The 12137-nt window shown below is 53.4% G+C and overlaps 1 long non-coding RNA gene across 1 annotated transcript in view; it reads right to left on the bottom strand.

Annotated features, from left to right (window-relative positions):
* Positions 1-6349, bottom strand: part of LOC141219419 (uncharacterized) — a 150539-nt gene extending 144190 nt beyond the window's left edge. Inside the window, exons 1-2 of the long non-coding RNA XR_012287895.1 lie at positions 6028-6349; positions 291-377 (exon numbers count right to left, since the gene is read on the bottom strand). This is a non-coding gene — a long non-coding RNA (uncharacterized lncRNA). The remainder of the gene's footprint in view (positions 1-290; positions 378-6027) is intronic.
* Between the last annotated feature and the right edge of the window lie 5788 nt (positions 6350-12137).

The following is a 12137-nucleotide window of genomic DNA, read 5'->3' as shown; positions in this document are numbered from 1 at the left end:
TTATCACGAGTGACATTATACACAGGAGCTCTGCATATAGTGTACAGGTAATACAGTTATCACGAGTGACATTATACACAGGAGCTCTGCATATAGTGTACAGGTAATACAGTTATCACGAGTGACATTATACACAGGAGCTCTGCATATAGTGTACAGGTAATACAGTTATCACGAGTGACATTATACACAGGAGCTCTGTATATAGGTAATACACTGGTCAGCAGTGACATACACAGGAGCTCTGAATATACTATATAGTGTAAGTGTACAGTAATACACTGACTTACCAGTGATGTCTCTAGGTGAAGTTCTTCATCTTCGCTTTTCTTCATCTGGCACAGTCCGCCATCACTTCTTCCAGCCAGGAATCATCTCTGCAGAAAATAACACACAGTTATCAATAACTGATCTCTTTTAGAGCACATTCCCACTTTTCCCCAGGCTTCTACACTACACCAGTTGAAGAAATAAAGCGACATAGTGGCGCCCTGCACAGTAACAGGACCCCCCTTTTGTCCCCTCTTATGGAAAACAGTTTCCTAAAAAGTAAGCTATATTACAGAAGTAATAATGTCCCTAATTGGACTCTAAAGTAATAATGTTCCCCACTCGCCATCATAAACTAATAAAGTTCCTCAATCTGGCCCCTAAACAGTAATAAAGTCCCTTGTCCAGCATGGCCCCCCCATCTATCCATCCTGACCCCCCCCATATATCCATTCTGGTCTCCATGTGTCCAGCCTGCCCCTCCCATATATCCATCCGGGCCTCCATGTGACCAGCCCGCCCCCCTTCAGATATCCATCCTGTCCACCTCATATATGCATCCCACCCCACCCCATATATCTATCCAGGTCCCCATGTGTCCAGCTTGCCGCCCTTCACCTTCATGTGTCCATCCAAGTCCCCATGTGTCCAGCTTGCTGCCCTTCACCTCCATGTGTCCATCCAGGTCCCCATGTGTCCAGCTTGCCGCCCTTTACCTCCATGTGTCCATGAAGGTCCCCATGTGTCCAGCTTGCCGCCCTTCACCTCCATGTGTCCATCCAGGTCCCCATGTGTCCAGCTTGCCCCCCTTCACCTCCATGTGTCCATCCAGGTCCCCAACTTGGCCCCCTTCACCTCCATGGGTCCCCCCCATGCGTCCAGCCAGCCCCCCCCTTCAGCCCCGTGCCTCCATCCATATGTCTCCCCATGCGTCCAGCCAGCCCCCCCTTCAGCCCCGTGCCTCCATCCATATGTCTCCCCATGCGTCCATCCAGTCCCCCCCTTCAGCCCCGTGCCTCCATCCATATGTCCTCCCATGCGTCCATCCAGCCCCCCCCTTCAGCACCATACCTCCATCCATATGTCTCCCCATGCGTCCAGCCAGCCCCCCCCTTCAGCCCCATGTCCCCATCCATGTCCCCATGGGTCCAGCCAGCCCCCCCCCTTCAGCCCCATGTCCCCATCCATGTCACCATGGGTCCAGCCAGCCCCCCCCCTTCAGCCCCATGTCCCCATCCATGTCACCATGGGTCCAGCCAGCCCCCCCCCTTCAGCCCCATGTCCCCATCCATGTCACCATGGGTCCAGCCAGCCCCCCCCTTCAGCCCCATGTCCCCATGGGTCCATCCAGCCCCCCCCCTTCAGCCCCATGTCCCCATCCATGTCACCATGGGTCCAGTCAGCCCCCCCCCTTCAGCCCCATGTCCCCATCCATGTCACCATGGGTCCAGTCAGCCCCCCCCTTCAGCCCCATGTCCCCATCCATGTCACCATGGGTCCAGTCAGCCCCCCCCCTTCAGCCCCATGTCCCCATCCATGTCACCATGGGTCCAGTCAGCCCCCCCCTTCAGCCCCATGTCCTCATGGGTCCAGCCAGCCCCCCCTTCCACCCCATGTCCCCCTCCATGTCCCCATGGGTCCAGCCAGCCCCCCCTTGAGCCCCATGTCCCCATGGGTCCAGCCAGCCCCCCCTTGAGCCCCATGTCCCCATGGGTCCAGCCAGCCCCCCCTTGAGCCCCATGTCCCCATGGGTCCAGCCAGCCCCCCCTTCAGCCCCATGTCCCCATGGGTCCAGCCAGCCCCCCCTTCAGCCCCATGTCCCCATGGGTCCAGCCAGCCCCCCCTTCAGCCCCATGTCCCCCTCCGTGTCCCCATGGGTCCAGCCAGCCCCCCCTTCAGCCCCATGTCCCCCTCCGTGTCCCCATGGGTCCAGCCAGCCCCCCCTTCAGCCCCATGTCCCCCTCCGTGTCCCCATGGGTCCAGCCAGCCCCCCCTTCAGCCCCATGTCCCCCTCCGTGTCCCCATGGGTCCAGCCAGCCCCCCCTTCAGCCCCATGTCCCCCTCCGTGTCCCCATGGGTCCAGCCAGCCCCCCCTTCAGCCCCATGTCCCCCTCCGTGTCCCCATGGGTCCAGCCAGCCCCCCCTTCAGCCCCATGTCCCCCTCCGTGTCCCCATGGGTCCAGCCAGCCCCCCCTTCAGCCCCATGTCCCCCTCCGTGTCCCCATGGGTCCAGCCAGCCCCCCCTTCAGCCCCATGTCCCCCTCCGTGTCCCCATGGGTCCAGCCAGCCCCCCCTTCAGCCCCATGTCCCCCTCCGTGTCCCCATGGGTCCAGCCAGCCCCCCCTTCAGCCCCATGTCCCCCTCCGTGTCCCCATGGGTCCAGCCAGCCCCCCCTTCAGCCCCATGTCCCCCTCCGTGTCCCCATGGGTCCAGCCAGCCCCCCCTTCAGCCCCATGTCCCCCTCCGTGTCCCCATGGGTCCAGCCAGCCCCCCCTTCAGCCCCATGTCCCCCTCCGTGTCCCCATGGGTCCAGCCAGCCCCCCCTTCAGCCCCATGTCCCCCTCCGTGTCCCCATGGGTCCAGCCAGCCCCCCCTTCAGCCCCATGTCCCCCTCCGTGTCCCCATGGGTCCAGCCAGCCCCCCCTTCAGCCCCATGTCCCCCTCCGTGTCCCCATGGGTCCAGCCAGCCCCCCCTTCAGCCCCATGTCCCCCTCCGTGTCCCCATGGGTCCAGCCAGCCCCCCCTTCAGCCCCATGTCCCCCTCCGTGTCCCCATGGGTCCAGCCAGCCCCCCCTTCAGCCCCATGTCCCCCTCCGTGTCCCCATGGGTCCAGCCAGCCCCCCCTTCAGCCCCATGTCCCCCTCCGTGTCCCCATGGGTCCAGCCAGCCCCCCCTTCAGCCCCATGTCCCCCTCCGTGTCCCCATGGGTCCAGCCAGCCCCCCCTTCAGCCCCATGTCCCCCTCCGTGTCCCCATGGGTCCAGCCAGCCCCCCCTTCAGCCCCATGTCCCCCTCCGTGTCCCCATGGGTCCAGCCAGCCCCCCCTTCAGCCCCATGTCCCCCTCCGTGTCCCCATGGGTCCAGCCAGCCCCCCCTTCAGCCCCATGTCCCCCTCCGTGTCCCCATGGGTCCAGCCAGCCCCCCCTTCAGCCCCATGTCCCCCTCCGTGTCCCCATGGGTCCAGCCAGCCCCCCCTTCAGCCCCATGTCCCCCTCCGTGTCCCCATGGGTCCAGCCAGCCCCCCCTTCAGCCCCATGTCCCCCTCCGTGTCCCCATGGGTCCAGCCAGCCCCCCCTTCAGCCCCATGTCCCCCTCCGTGTCCCCATGGGTCCAGCCAGCCCCCCCTTCAGCCCCATGTCCCCCTCCGTGTCCCCATGGGTCCAGCCAGCCCCCCCTTCAGCCCCATGTCCCCCTCCGTGTCCCCATGGGTCCAGCCAGCCCCCCCTTCAGCCCCATGTCCCCCTCCGTGTCCCCATGGGTCCAGCCAGCCCCCCCTTCAGCCCCATGTCCCCCTCCGTGTCCCCATGGGTCCAGCCAGCCCCCCCTTCAGCCCCATGTCCCCCTCCGTGTCCCCATGGGTCCAGCCAGCCCCCCCTTCAGCCCCATGTCCCCCTCCGTGTCCCCATGGGTCCAGCCAGCCCCCCCTTCAGCCCCATGTCCCCCTCCGTGTCCCCATGGGTCCAGCCAGCCCCCCCTTCAGCCCCATGTCCCCCTCCGTGTCCCCATGGGTCCAGCCAGCCCCCCCTTCAGCCCCATGTCCCCCTCCGTGTCCCCATGGGTCCAGCCAGCCCCCCCTTCAGCCCCATGTCCCCCTCCGTGTCCCCATGGGTCCAGCCAGCCCCCCCTTCAGCCCCATGTCCCCCTCCGTGTCCCCATGGGTCCAGCCAGCCCCCCCTTCAGCCCCATGTCCCCCTCCGTGTCCCCATGGGTCCAGCCAGCCCCCCCTTCAGCCCCATGTCCCCCTCCGTGTCCCCATGGGTCCAGCCAGCCCCCCCTTCAGCCCCATGTCCCCCTCCGTGTCCCCATGGGTCCAGCCAGCCCCCCCTTCAGCCCCATGTCCCCCTCCGTGTCCCCATGGGTCCATCCAGCCCCCCCTTCAGCCCCATGTCCCCCTCCGTGTCCCCATGGGTCCATCCAGCCCCCCCTTCAGCCCCATGTCCCCCTCCATGTCCCCATGGGTCCATCCAGCCCCCCCTTCAGCCCCATGTCCCCCTCCATGTCCCCATGGGTCCATCCAGCCCCCCCTTCAGCCCCATGTCCCCCTCCATGTCCCCATGGGTCCATCCAGCCCCCCCTTCAGCCCCATGTCCCCCTCCATGTCCCCATGGGTCCATCCAGCCCCCCCTTCAGCCCCATGTCCCCCTCCATGTCCCCATGGGTCCATCCAGCCCCCCCTTCAGCCCCATGTCCCCCTCCATGTCCCCATGGGTCCATCCAGCCCCCCCTTCAGCCCCATGTCCCCCTCCATGTCCCCATGGGTCCATCCAGCCCCCCCTTCAGCCCCATGTCCCCCTCCATGTCCCCATGGGTCCATCCAGCCCCCCCTTCAGCCCCATGTCCCCCTCCATGTCCCCATGGGTCCAGCCAGCCCCCCCTTCAGCCCCATGTCCCCCTCCATGTCCCCATGGGTCCAGCCAGCCCCCCCTTCAGCCCCATGTCCCCCTCCATGTCCCCATGGGTCCATCCAGCCCCCCCTTCAGCCCCATGTCCCCCTCCATGTCCCCATGGGTCCATCCAGCCCCCCCTTCAGCCCCATGTCCCCCTCCATGTCCCCATGGGTCCAGCCAGCCCCCCCTTCAGCCCCATGTCCTCCTCCATGTCCCCATGGATCCAGCCAGCCCTCCCTTCAGCCCCATGTCCCCATCCATGTCCCCATGTGTCCATCCAGCCCCCCCTTCAGCCCCATGTCCCCATCCATGTCCCCATGTGTCCATCCAGCCCCCCCTTCAGCCCCATGTCCCCATCCATGTCCCCATGGGTCCATCCAGCCCCCCCTTCAGCCCCATATCCCCCTCCATGTGCCCATGGGTCCATCCAGCCCCCCCTTCAGCCCCATATCCCCCTCCATGTGCCCATGGGTCCATCCAGCCCCCCCTTCAGCCCCATATCCCCATCCATGTGCCCATGGGTCCATCCAGCCCCCCCTTCAGCCCCATGTCCCCATCCATGTCCCCATGGGTCCATCCAGCCCCCCCTTCAGCCCCATGTCCCCATCCATGTCCCCATGGGTCCAGCCAGCCCCCCCTTCAGCCCCATGTCCCCATCCATGTCCCCATGGGTCCAGCCAGCCCCCCCTTCAGCCCCATGTCCCCATCCATGTCCCCATGGGTCCAGCCAGCCCCCCTTCAGCCCCATGTCCCCCTCCATGTCCCCATGGGTCCAGCCAGCCCCCCCTTCAGCCCCATGTCCCCATCCATGTCCCCATGGGTCCAGCCAGCCCCCCCTTCAGCCCCATGTCCCCATGGGTCCAGACAGCCCCCCTTCAGCCCCATATCCCCCTCCATGTCCCCATGGGTCCATCCAGCCCCCCCTTCAGCCCCATGTCTCCATCCATGTCCCCATGGGTCCAGCCAGCCCCCCCCTTCAGCACCATGTCTCCATCCATGTCACCATGGGTCCAGCCAGGCCCCCCTTCAGCCCCATGTCCCCATCCATGTTCCCATGGGTCCAGCCAGTCCCCCCTTCAGCCCCATGTCCCCATGTGACCAGCCTGCGACCCCTCCATATATGGATGATGACCAATGCTGGGAACACTCACCCAGAAAAACGTGGATATTGCACTTGACTTGAAGTTGAAGCAGGGAGAGCTGTAGCCAGGCCTGCAGCCTTGTTTCCAGAGTGATGGTGAGAGAGCAGAGTGCAGGTCACCGCATACTCAGCCCAGGAGCCGGCTTAAAAGGCCAAGAGAGCAGGAGAGAAGAGGGCGGTGCGCGGTGCTGGTGCGGTGTTACATACCCGGACGGGAGCCGGTGTTACAAGGCCAATTCCAAGGGAGCAGGAGCCGGGACTGGAGAGCAGAGCGCGGCGTCGGCGTATCAAAAGCCGGCAGGGGAGCAGGGAGAGGAGAGCGTGACGTCAGCGTGTCACCTGACACCACACAACTGCCAGCCACCAGCGGGAAAGCAAAGCGCGGTGCGTGTCACCGCCCACCAAGATCACGTCCTCCTGTCATGTGACTATGCGCGTCACCCGCTGTCACCACTGAATAGTAGGAGCGCCGCACGTGACGCTACATTTCCTTCGGCTGCGCTTTTAAAGGGCCCGCACTTTTTAAGAGCCTCCGCTACCAATTCTCTCACTCTCTCATCGGGGCCCACCGGGAATTTATCACACCAGGCCAGTCCGACCCTACATGGGCCCATCAGGTAAAGTGATGGAATGACGTTTTCTCTCCTCATGTTGAAAAATGACATTTTCTGCCACCTATTGATGAGAGAAAAAAAGTGAAGAGTTACAAACTTCTAACATTAGTCAGTGAAAAACATACAGAACAAGGATGCAAATGGATCTTTTTTTGGCAATCCAATCATTTGAATGGGCCAGCTTTATCTGCAAATCAGATTACAATCAAACATGTCTCAAATTTCTTTTGTGAACCATCAGCATCAGAAAAGGTCCATAGACTATAATTATTATGTTTTTATAAGCAAAGAAAAGGAACACAATGCAAACTCTAAAATCAGACATTTAAATGGATGAGTTTGGTGGGCAAACAGGGTCTGACTGGAGCACCGGGACACTGGACGATTATCCGGTGGGCCAGGGTCCTTGGCAGGACCCTGAGCAGGACGTAGAGGGGGCCCACTGGTTTCAACTGAATGTGCGTCCGAGGACATTTCATTAATGATCAGTATTGTAATATTCGGTCACTATGTTGTAATATCTGGTCCGGTCATGGTGTGGTATTTATCCCTGTATGTGTTATTATTTGGTCACTATGTGGTGTGGACATGGTGTGGTGGTATTTCTCCCTTGTATGTGCAATTATTTGGTCGCTATATGTTGGTAATATCTGGTCTGGTCATGGTGTGGCGATATTTCTCCCTTTTACAGTCTGAGGTATTGTTCGGTCACTATGTGGTGGTAATATGTGGTCTGGTCACGGTGTGGCTGTATTTCTCTCTTCTACGTGGGATTATTCGGTCGCTTTATGTTGGTAATATCTGGTCTGGTCATGGTGTGGCGATATTTCTCCCTTTTACAGTATAAGGTATTGTTCGGTCACTATGTGGTGGTCATATGTGGTCTGCTCACGGTGTGACGGTAGTTCTCCCTTCTATGTGGAATAATTTGGTCGCTATATGCTGCTAAAATCTGGTCTGGTCATGGTGTGGCGATATTTGTCCCTTTTACAGTATGAGGTATTGTTCGGTCACTATGTGGTGGTCATATGTGGTCTGCTCACGGTGTGACGGTAGTTCTCCCTTCTATGTGGAATAATTTGGTCGCTATATGCTGCTAAAATCTGGTCTGATCATGGTGTGGCGATATTTGTCCCTTATACAATATGTGGTATTATTCGGTCACTATGTGGTGGTAATATGTGGTCTGGTCACGGTGTGGCTGTATTTCTCCCTTCTACGTGGGATTATTCGGTCGCTTTATGCTGGTAATATGTGGTCTGGTCACAGTGTCACGTTAGTTCTCCCTTGAATGTGGTATTATTGGTCTTGAAAAAGTGGATTGTGTTGTGTACAGCAGTCAATTGTTCTCTCTGATATTAATTAGGAGAATAATCTTTATTTAGATTTGTGATTAAATACTTGGAACAAGATGCACTTACAGGAATTCTACTGTGAAAACAAGTAATCACCTTTCCAAAGGATAAGTGATAAGGTATTGATTGGTGGGGGTCTGACTGCTGGGACCCGCACCGATTGGTAGAATGTGGAGCTTTTATCCCCACTAGACTGGAGCTCATGTGCGACTTCACCACTGATCCATTCATTCCCTCAATGGCTGCGAGCGCTGCTCTTGTTTTTTTCTGGAAGCCCCAAAGAGAATGAATGGATCTGCGGTCAGACATCCCACCTGCCGCTGCATTTTAAAATGGGGATAAAAGTGTCCTGTCAGGGATAAAACTTCCCAATTCTGATCAGTGCGGTTTCCAATGGTCGGACCCAAACGATCATTAAGTTATCACCAATCCTGAGGAGCCCATGGATCGGTGATAACTTGTTTTCACCAAAGAAGCCCTTTAACACTAGAACTACTGATGGAGTCATTTTGACTCCTTTCGTTTTTTATTTCTCTTCTGTGACTACATTTTTCAGAATTCCGGCTTGAAACTCTGTGACTTTTCCTCAAATATGATGTGAAAAAAGATTTTGTGATAATAAATAATTTTGGTGAAAAATTTGCGCGTTTTTTTCAAAATTTACCAAGAACTACTGAAGGGAGTCATTTTGACTCCCTACTATATTTTGAGGTCCTTTTGTCACTAAATGTTGCTATAAAGTTTTGTGCATAATTTTTTCACTCTGTCTTGTTTACCCTGATGTTCATATAGATGTAGTTCAATTTACATGTCAACTTTTCACATTTTCCTTGTGTTTTACCTGCTTGTATTACTGTGTAATGCTGAACAAACTCTATCTGATGAGGAGCTAGATGCATTCATTGCGATATTCTATGCTCGTGGAATATCTGGCACGAACCGTCACTCGATTAGCAGTATTTGGTGTAATGACTGGGGAATACCGTTTTGCAAAGCGACAATGTCTAGGGACCGCTTTGTTGAAATTATGAGGTTTCTCAGATTTGATGAGAAATCTACTCGATCGGAGAGACTACAAACGGACAAGTTTGCTCTATTTTCTACTGTGTGGGACAGGTTTATTGAAAATTGTATTGCGTGTTACAAACCTGGCCCATACATAACGGTGGATGAGCAACTTTTCCCAAGCAAAACTAGGTGTCCATTCACGCAGTACATGCCTTCCAAACCAGATAAATATGGCCACAAATATTGGCTAGCTGTTGATAAGAGGAGCAAATATCTGGCAAATGGCTTCCCTTATCTAGGCAAAGATGACACACGCCGTGCTGAGGACCGTTTAGCTGACCATGTGGTAATGAAGTTATTGGACCCGTTTTTGAAAAAAGGTCGCAATGTTACAACCGATAATTATTTTACTTCAGTAAAATTAGCTAAACAGCTAAAAAGCAAAGGAACAATCATCGTGGGAACACTGAACAAGATAAGGCGAGAAGTGCCTAAAGAAATAAAATCCATGAAAGAGGAATTGTACAACACTAAAGTGTTTAGAAATGAAGACAATTTTACACTTACAGTATATCAAGGAAAGCCCAACAAAAATGTTGTCATTTTGAGTTCCGTCCATCCAGATGTTGTTGTTGCGTCTGATTCCGCTAAAAAAACTCCAGAAACGGTAAAGTTTTACAATGAAACAAAATATGGAGTAGATGTAGTGGATCAGATGGCACGAAAATATACCACACGAACATGCACAAGGAGATGGCCTGTTCATGCATTTGAAAATGCCTTAGACTTTGCGGGTATAAATGCATGGATAATATTCAAGGAGATTACCCACCAAAAAATGTCACGCAAGGCATTTTTGCAAACGCTTGTGAGAGAGTTGAGTGGTCCTTATGTCACAGATAGGGAAAAGGGTTCCACGTCCCAAGTTTCTACATGCTCAGAAGTGATGGTTCAAACAAAATTTTGCCAGATCAAAGAAAGGTGCAAGAAAAATAGATCTGTCGGAAATTGTAAGACTTGTGGTAAGTCTTTGTGTGGGCAATGTACTGCCATAAATCAAAGGCAATGCCTAAAATGCGAAACACCAAATGTTTAGAAGGTGAATTCTGCGCCATATTTTCATTTTTATGCTCCTCCACCTACATTTTCTCTGCTTTTTGTTCTTCAGTTGTTGTTTATATGTGTGCACTTGAATAAAAAAAAATGTTTGAAAAACGTCTATTATAATTATTGTTATTTTCTGTAGAAAAATAAGAAAAGCAGAAAAAAAACAATCAAAAGCATTACTGTTGGATCTCACAATAATAATACATTACAAAAAATATAATTATTAATAAATAACCACAAATGAAACTCTAAAAATAAACGAAAACAAGCAAGGAGTCAAAATGACTCCTTTCAGTAGTTCTAGGCGGGGTCACGAGTCCAGTAGTCCTAGTGTTAATGCAAACTACCGTAATTGTCCATCCCAGTTGTGCTGTGCGCACAGTAGATGTGCAGGAGCCGCCTGTGTTTTACAGTCGAGGTCCCACTATAACGGGGATAAAGGCTAACAGGTATCTGCATCTAGCTGTAGGGTGGGCCCCAGTCTCCCCAGTCCGACGCTGTGGGCAAATATAACCTGTCTGGGCAATTGTAGCCAATTTTGCTGCAAAAAAAGAAAAGTCTTTTTACCTTTTTAACCATAACTTTCAATGTCTTGGATAAATGTGTAACCCTTTATTAAATTCTGCCTTTATTATGGGGATCTCATGGTAGTAGAGCATACCAGAGGTTGACTATATTTTAGTTTTTATTTATTTTTTACAGAAAGATCCACGTAAAGAAAAAAAAAAAAAAGTAAAACAAAATGGAAACCAAAAGAAAATAAACAGACCACACCTTTTTGGTAAATTTTTATACTTTGAGCAGCCCCATGATATAAGCTGGTGCAGGTCACTAATCAGACAAATCCACATGAATGAGTGTAAGAAGTGAATGCAGCACTCACCGCTATAATAAAACATTGTATTCCATAATTAATAGCCATCAGCTTCTCACAGAGGGAGGTCAGCGAGTGGTAGATACAGGGCATTGTGAAAGGATTTGGCCCCCTTGAACTTTTCTACCTTTTGCCACATTTCTGGCTTCAAACATAAAGATATAAAATTGAATTTTTTTTGGGAAGAATCAACAACAAGTGGGAATGAAATTTATTGGATATTTTAAACTTTTAAATAAAAATAAAAACTGAAAAGTGCAATATTATTCGGCCCCTTTACTTTCAGTGCAGCAAACTCACTCCAGAAGTTCAGTGAGGATCTCTGAATGATCCAATGTTGTCCTAAATGACTGGTAATGATAAATAGAATCCACTGATCCAATGTTGTCCTAAATGACTGGTAATGATAACTAGAATCCACTGATCCAATGTTGTCCTAAATGACTGGTAACGATAACTAGAATCCACCTGTGTGTAATCAAGTCTCTGTATAAATGCACCTGCTGTGTGATAGTCTCAGGGTTCTGTTTCAAGTGCAGAGAGCATCATGAAGACCAAGGAACACACCAGGCAGGTCCGAGATACTGTTGTGGCGAAGTTCAAAGCCGGATTTGGATACAAAAAGATTTCCCAAGTTTTAAACATCTCAAGGAGCACTGTGCAAGCGATCATATTGAAATGGAAGGAGTATCAGACTAATGCAAATCTACCAAGACCCGGCCGTACCTCTAAACCAGTGTTTCCCAAACTCCAGTCATCACGGACCCCCACAGGTCGTGTTTTCAGGATTTCCTTAGTATTGCATAGGTGATGGAAGTATCATCAAGGCATCAGGAATTCTCTCACCTGTGCAATACTATGGAAATCCTGAAAACACGACCTGTGGGGTCTGTGAGGACTGGAGTATGGGAAACACTGCTCTAAACTTTCATCTCGAACAAGGAGAAGACTGATCAGAGATGCAGCCAAAAGGCCCATGATCACTCTGGATGAACTGCAGAGATCTAGAGCTGAGGTGGGTTAGGCTGTCCATAGGACAACAATCAGTTGTACACTGCACAAATCTGGGCTTTATGGAAGAATGGCAAGAAGAAAGCCATTTCTCAAAGATATCCATAAAAAGTCTCGTTTGAAGTTTGCCACAAGCCATCTGGGAGACACA

The sequence above is a fragment of the Phyllobates terribilis genome, unplaced genomic scaffold (assembly GCF_046119375.1).
Source record: "Phyllobates terribilis strain yellow unplaced genomic scaffold, ASM4611937v1 Scaffold_271__1_contigs__length_2588678, whole genome shotgun sequence".
Classification (NCBI taxonomy): Eukaryota; Metazoa; Chordata; class Amphibia; order Anura; family Dendrobatidae; genus Phyllobates; species Phyllobates terribilis.
This window is presented reverse-complemented; position numbering and strand designations above follow the sequence as displayed.